The following is a 6,000-nucleotide window of genomic DNA, read 5'->3' on the forward strand; positions in this document are numbered from 1 at the left end:
CGTGATGTGGACGTTTTGCTCATCCGTAACCTTGACCTTTGACCTTCCAAAATTTAATCATTTCCAGTCTTTACATAACAGTTTAAAATCCCTGTAAGTTTCATTACTTTACGATTAAAATTGTGGCCGTATAGTTGATGACCGGAATTTGATCTTTAGCTTAACCTTGACCTTTAACTCGACCTTAACATGCATTAATTGGTGTGGATTTTGATACACTAAAATACGAACCAAGCTTGAAGTCCATGACAACGATGTCCAAACTTATGGCTGATTACGTAAATTGGACATTTTGCTTGCCCAAGATGTTGACCTTTGACCTTGACCTTCCAAAACTTAATCATTTCATAGTTTTTTACATAACATGTAATCCCTCCAAGTTTCATTACTTTATGATTAAAATTGTGGCCAGGTAGCTGTTCACTCACAAAGACACAAAGACAAACAAGGGATAAAACATAACCTCCTAATTTTGTGGCAGAGGCAATTTATCATATTTTAACTAATAAATCATAGCTTCATAAGAACTTATAACCATGCCGACTGAAAATGTTTAACATTTACAAGATTTATTTTAACATTCAACATTGACACAAACTTCAGTATTTACGTTAAGAATCTTTTAAATACAAATTTCTCATACAACCTTACAAATCATATGAGGCGTACAGGATCACACCGTCTCAAGCGCGGTTTTTAAAAAAAGGAGAAAAACGCCTCTAAAGTTTTTCGAACATAACTCCACTTCTAATAAAGATATCAATTTCAAATACAAATGAAAGCTCTCTCCTTCAGAATTTCTTTACCAAAAAATAAAAAAAAATCATACGATGAGCATGCGTGTAAGTGCGCAAAATGTAAAACACATATTCACTTTGATATGAAAAAAACCATTTCAATTACAATAGACATAGATAAACACTGTTTTTTTGTTTGTTTCTATACACCTTCCATGTATTTTAGCATCAAGAACAGTGTTATTACCAATTATAATTATGACGGTAATAACAATAATGGAAAATAATGAGGAATACCATCTAAGTAATATTAGTACCAAGAATAATGAAAGATGAAGGTGGCAAAGAGGGCCAAGACTACTGTACACTATTAGTGTAGAATACCGGGAAAAAAATCCAAACCCAGCAGGTAATAATGACCCCCCTCCCCCCCATTTAAGTAAAAGAAGTAAATAAACTTTCATAAAATTAATAAAGAATAAACAATTTAAAGTTTTTTTTAACAAAATTCCACTTCTAATTAAACAAGTTGCAGATGAAAGCTCTATCCTTAAGAATGTTTTGCCCCAAAGATTAAGAAAATATTGTATGGTGTAAGTGCACACAAGTGCATAAAATGTAAATCTCATTATTCATTTTGAAATAAAAATAAACAATTTCAATTGCAATAGACATTGATAAAAAGTGTTTATTTCTATACATCTTCCATGTACATCATAGCATCAAGGACAGTATTATTACCAATAATAAGAATAATAGGAATAATAATAATGGAAAATAATGATGAATACTAAGTACAATTAGTAACAAGAATAATGAAAGATGAAGATGGCAAAGAGGGCTAATACTTACACCGCCTCTTCACTGATTTTGAACGCACTAACAACTTTATGTAGGCATTCTGTTTGTCGTCATTGGCAACACCTCAGAAATCACTAAATACTTCCCGTATCATTGTTATCGGTATCTTATCAAAACTTCCATCTCTGCAAGGATTTTCACTTTTCTTGGAGGAAACTTCTTCCCCAGTCGCCCGACTCGTGTACGTGTGACCAGCATCACGCTAAATTTTAGCTGCATATTTCTTCCACTGCAGTATATTACGGACACGTTTACGGCCACAAGATGACCCAGGAACACCAACAGCATCAATATCACTCACATCACTCATATCAGACAACATTAGCAATGAGAAACAAGCAAAAAGTTGTAAATACAAACAGATATGCACGCTTCAACTGGCGTGGATGCTGTGAGTGGTACGTACGGCGGGCAGTCATTTGCCACCGAAAGACACGTCTTATGGGGAAAAAATCTGATTGGCAGAGAGACGACTACGCGTTATGTACCGCGTTCTAATAATGATAAGGGGTTTGTGTGAAAAAACCATAATCTTATTCTATATCTAGGGAAAATACAAATTTAAAATCCTATTTTGCTTTAATATAGTGTATTTTGTTTTATTGTAAGCTCTATGTCCATTTCATCATGGTGTAATTACCCTTTTCTTAGTTTTTACAGAGTACCAACGCCCGGCACTCAGCGGGGGTCGTGTTCTAGAAGTTTATTTTAAGATGAGGATTGCCAAGCAATGGGTGTCACTTGGATGCATTATCTGAATTAAAGAATCCTGTATTGAAGTCTATTAAAGATAGGTGACGAGAGCGATTTGGACTCCCATCTGCTTTTGAAAGTGCTAGGTGAGGGCAAGAAACAATTTGCTGTGGGGATTTTTAGAATATTAGTGCAGTGGACACTTAACCCTTTTACCACCAATGGACGTACTGGTACATTTCACAAAACTCATCCCTTTACCCCCATGGACGTACTGGTACGTCCTTGCAAAACACTGCTATTTACATTTATTTGCATATTTTTGATAACTTTATGAGAAACTCCAAGCATTTTCCAAAAGAATGAGACCAACCTGACCTCTCTATGATGAAAATTAAGGCTGTTAGAGCAATCTAAAAAATATATATTGCAAAATGTGCTTGAAAAAAAAAAACGCCTGGGGGTCAAGGGTTGGAAAGTTCCAAATAGCTTGGGGGTAAAAGGGTTAAGTGAGGAAAAAAGAAATACATTAGTCATTTTTCTTGCCCAAGGTCCCTAGAAAAAACAAAGACAGAAGGGTTTGTTGACCCAGGATACTGGAAATACAGTAAGTGGATCTTTCAGTCAAAAAATACAGTATTTGAAAGACAGTAACCTATGTGTCTGTGGTACTGTAGTTATCTTGTAAGATTGCCGTCTATTTAGTGTGGTGTACGGTAGGCTAGAACATGGCAAAAGACCCTAGAAGGCAAAAAGTCTTTGTCTGCCGTTAGCCTATGATAAGGAAATTTGAGGTTCTAGCTGTGTCCCCTTGCCCAATACAAAAGATCAAGGGGTGGTGCCCAGTGGCCAGTTCTCTTGACTGTTTTCCTTTTGCCCACATTTACGGGTATTTCACCGTTTTATCTTTTTGTGTAGTGAACGTTGGAGTGTGGTTGGCATTCAAACATTGGGCAGTCTGCGTGCTACATCTGGCCACAGTCCGCAAAACACTACAGCACCCTCCCATTGGCTGGTTGGACCCAGTCAACACATGATTCATTCTGCTCTAAAAACAGCGAGCAAGGTACCTCAAGTAACGCAGGCAGCAGCATATAAGGATGTAAGTTACCTAGTCTTGAGAAGAGATTTCAACCCTATGGACTTGGAAATCAGCATTACCAATGCCATAAATAGATAGAGGAAGCTTTATTCTATCCAATGACCTTGTAACGCTGTTGCCGTCCCGGTGGCGCTTGAGTCATTATGATCCTATACGCCTCATGTACAGTATACTGTACTGCCTCTTCTCCAAATAATGCTAACATTCTCATCACCAGGTAACTCAGTCAATTAATCCATACAAGAGAACCCACTTGCATCAAATTGTGTAGATCAAAATTAAACACCTCACATAGCATGGCAGGTCCTCTTATGTCACACCAATGACCACTCTTTTTTGCAATTCAAAGTAATCCCTGTTGTGTCGTTTTCTCAGGATTTATCATCCACATGATACATATGGTTATACCTTCATTTATATCATTTACTTATTTTTGTGTTTTTCTCTACACATCAACCACTAAGGCAAACTGAATACAGTCAATTCCCCATGATGTTCAAAATGTTCCATAAAAAGAGATCTGGCTTTTAAGTCAGTCACATTCTTTTTTATACCAATAAAATATTTACAAAAAGATATGTCTGATAATCTCCATGGAGGGGTTAGTGATATCCTAAATGGATGGACTCTATTTCTTGCTATATCAAGACTGTTTATTAATTGCTTTACCCAAAAACCATAAGGTTAAGATTTTCGGTGCAACTTCAAATATCTACAATGCCTTACAAGGTTTGCAGCCTGACAGGCTAAAGAATTAGGAAGTCTTAGCAACCTAAACCAATATTGAACAATAGAAGACTTCCGGTAAAGGTCTAAAGGTAATTCTCCAGTGTCAACAAAGAAAGTTGGAATAGGCGAAGTTCTAAAAACTCCTGTCGCCAATCTGATACCAACATGGTGTATAGAATCTAATATCTTTAATCGGCTTGGGGTGGCTGAGGAGTATATTTAACACCCATAAGCAATTTTTTTTTTTAAATTAAGGCCTTGTATAATATTAAACGAGTTCTGCGGTCTGGCCCCCATGATGTATGGGACAAAACTTTTTAAAGATTTAGAGCCTCAAAACATTTGACTTTTAATGATTTGAATTGAGAAATTCATGTAAGTCTACAATTAAGTATCAGTCCTAAAAATCTAGTTTCACTTAGACATAGGATCCATTGACCTTTGATGAATATATCCGGGTCTGGATGTACTCCCCAAATAAGACAGAAATGGAAAATAATTTTGCTTGTCGAAAACTTAAATGCATTCATATCGGCCCACTGAATAATTTTGTCATTTTGAGAGTTGTAGTTTGCTCTCATCCATTGCCATTCTAGCTCCAACAAATGATATAGAGAGATCATCTACAAATAGTGTTGAGATAATATCTTGGGGAATGACATTTCTTCTCTAACAGAGTTTCACCTAATCTAACTTGAAAAAAATCTCTGTGTATTGAATGCTTGAATGGTAGCTCTCCTCAAAATCCAAAATTATGATGGTTTTAAGTATACCATATCTCCATTCAGTATTTTATGATTTTTCAAGGTCTAAAAAGTCTGTTACATGGGGCTGTTTGGAAGCAAAGGCTTCACAAAAAAAGAGGATTCTAGTCATATCATCACACCAGCTGTTGAGTGCATTTTTCTAAAACAACACTAGAAAGGCAATAAAATACTTTTCTTTTCCAGGTACCACACCCGTCTTGCATTGACCATCTTCTCCATGATCTTATATAAACAAGGTGTCAATGCAATTGGTTGATAGCTCGCTGCTAATCACATATCCTTACCAGGTTTTAATAGTGCTAAAATAAAGGCTAGTTCCCAAATACATGGATAACTGTGATCATGCCATATTCTGTTAACAAAATAACTTAGTATTTACAGGTACAAGTTTAATTATTGTGTACAGAATTCCATCAGGTCCAGGGGTTGTGTCATTACAATAACGAGTGCAGAATTAAATTCTCATTCAGTAGGTGGAGCATTGTAACATTCTTCCCTTCCTGTTGCAAAATTTAAAATTTTCTTTTCTCCTTCACTGCTCCTATACTGGTGACCAGGAGCTACCTCACACTTATATGATACATTTGAGAAATGATCAGCCAGGGCATTGTTTAACCTCAGTTGCTTCAGTCACATACAGACCATTCACCTTCAGCACTGGGGGTAGGTTGGGGATAAATTTGCCTGCTATCTTTTCTAATTTCCTCCATACAGAAGACAGCGGTGTTCTACTGTTGACCGAAGAAACAAAAGATATCCAGACTGGCACCTAGCTCCTTTCACCGCACGCCTAAATTGAGCTCTACATTTCTTGTATATAATCAAATTCTCCTCAGTACGGCGTCTGCACAGTTAAGTTAAAGATCTTGTGGCTCTGTGCAGGGCAATTAGTTCCGATGACAACCAAGGGACTGGTCGCCATTTAAACAAACCTGTGGTTTTAGGAATTGAATTGACTCCTGCTGTATATAGAGCTCCATTCAGTAAGTCTATGGCATCAGCTACACTTTCAAACTATTCTGCATTCTCTTCAATTTCACTTAGTTCCCAAAATCTATTGCAATCTGCCTTGTTAAGATTCCATCATGACAATCTCTGTACATATTGATTA

The 6,000-nt window shown here is 36.6% G+C and overlaps 1 protein-coding gene across 1 annotated transcript in view; it reads right to left on the bottom strand.

The window, feature by feature from the left end:
• Positions 1–6,000, bottom strand: part of Not10 (CCR4-NOT transcription complex subunit 10) — a 176,227-nt gene that overhangs the window by 43,419 nt on the left and 126,808 nt on the right. The gene's annotated exons all lie outside the window — the stretch shown is intronic.

Source organism: Palaemon carinicauda, chromosome 35, assembly GCF_036898095.1.
Source record: "Palaemon carinicauda isolate YSFRI2023 chromosome 35, ASM3689809v2, whole genome shotgun sequence".
NCBI lineage: Eukaryota > Metazoa > Arthropoda > Malacostraca > Decapoda > Palaemonidae > Palaemon > Palaemon carinicauda.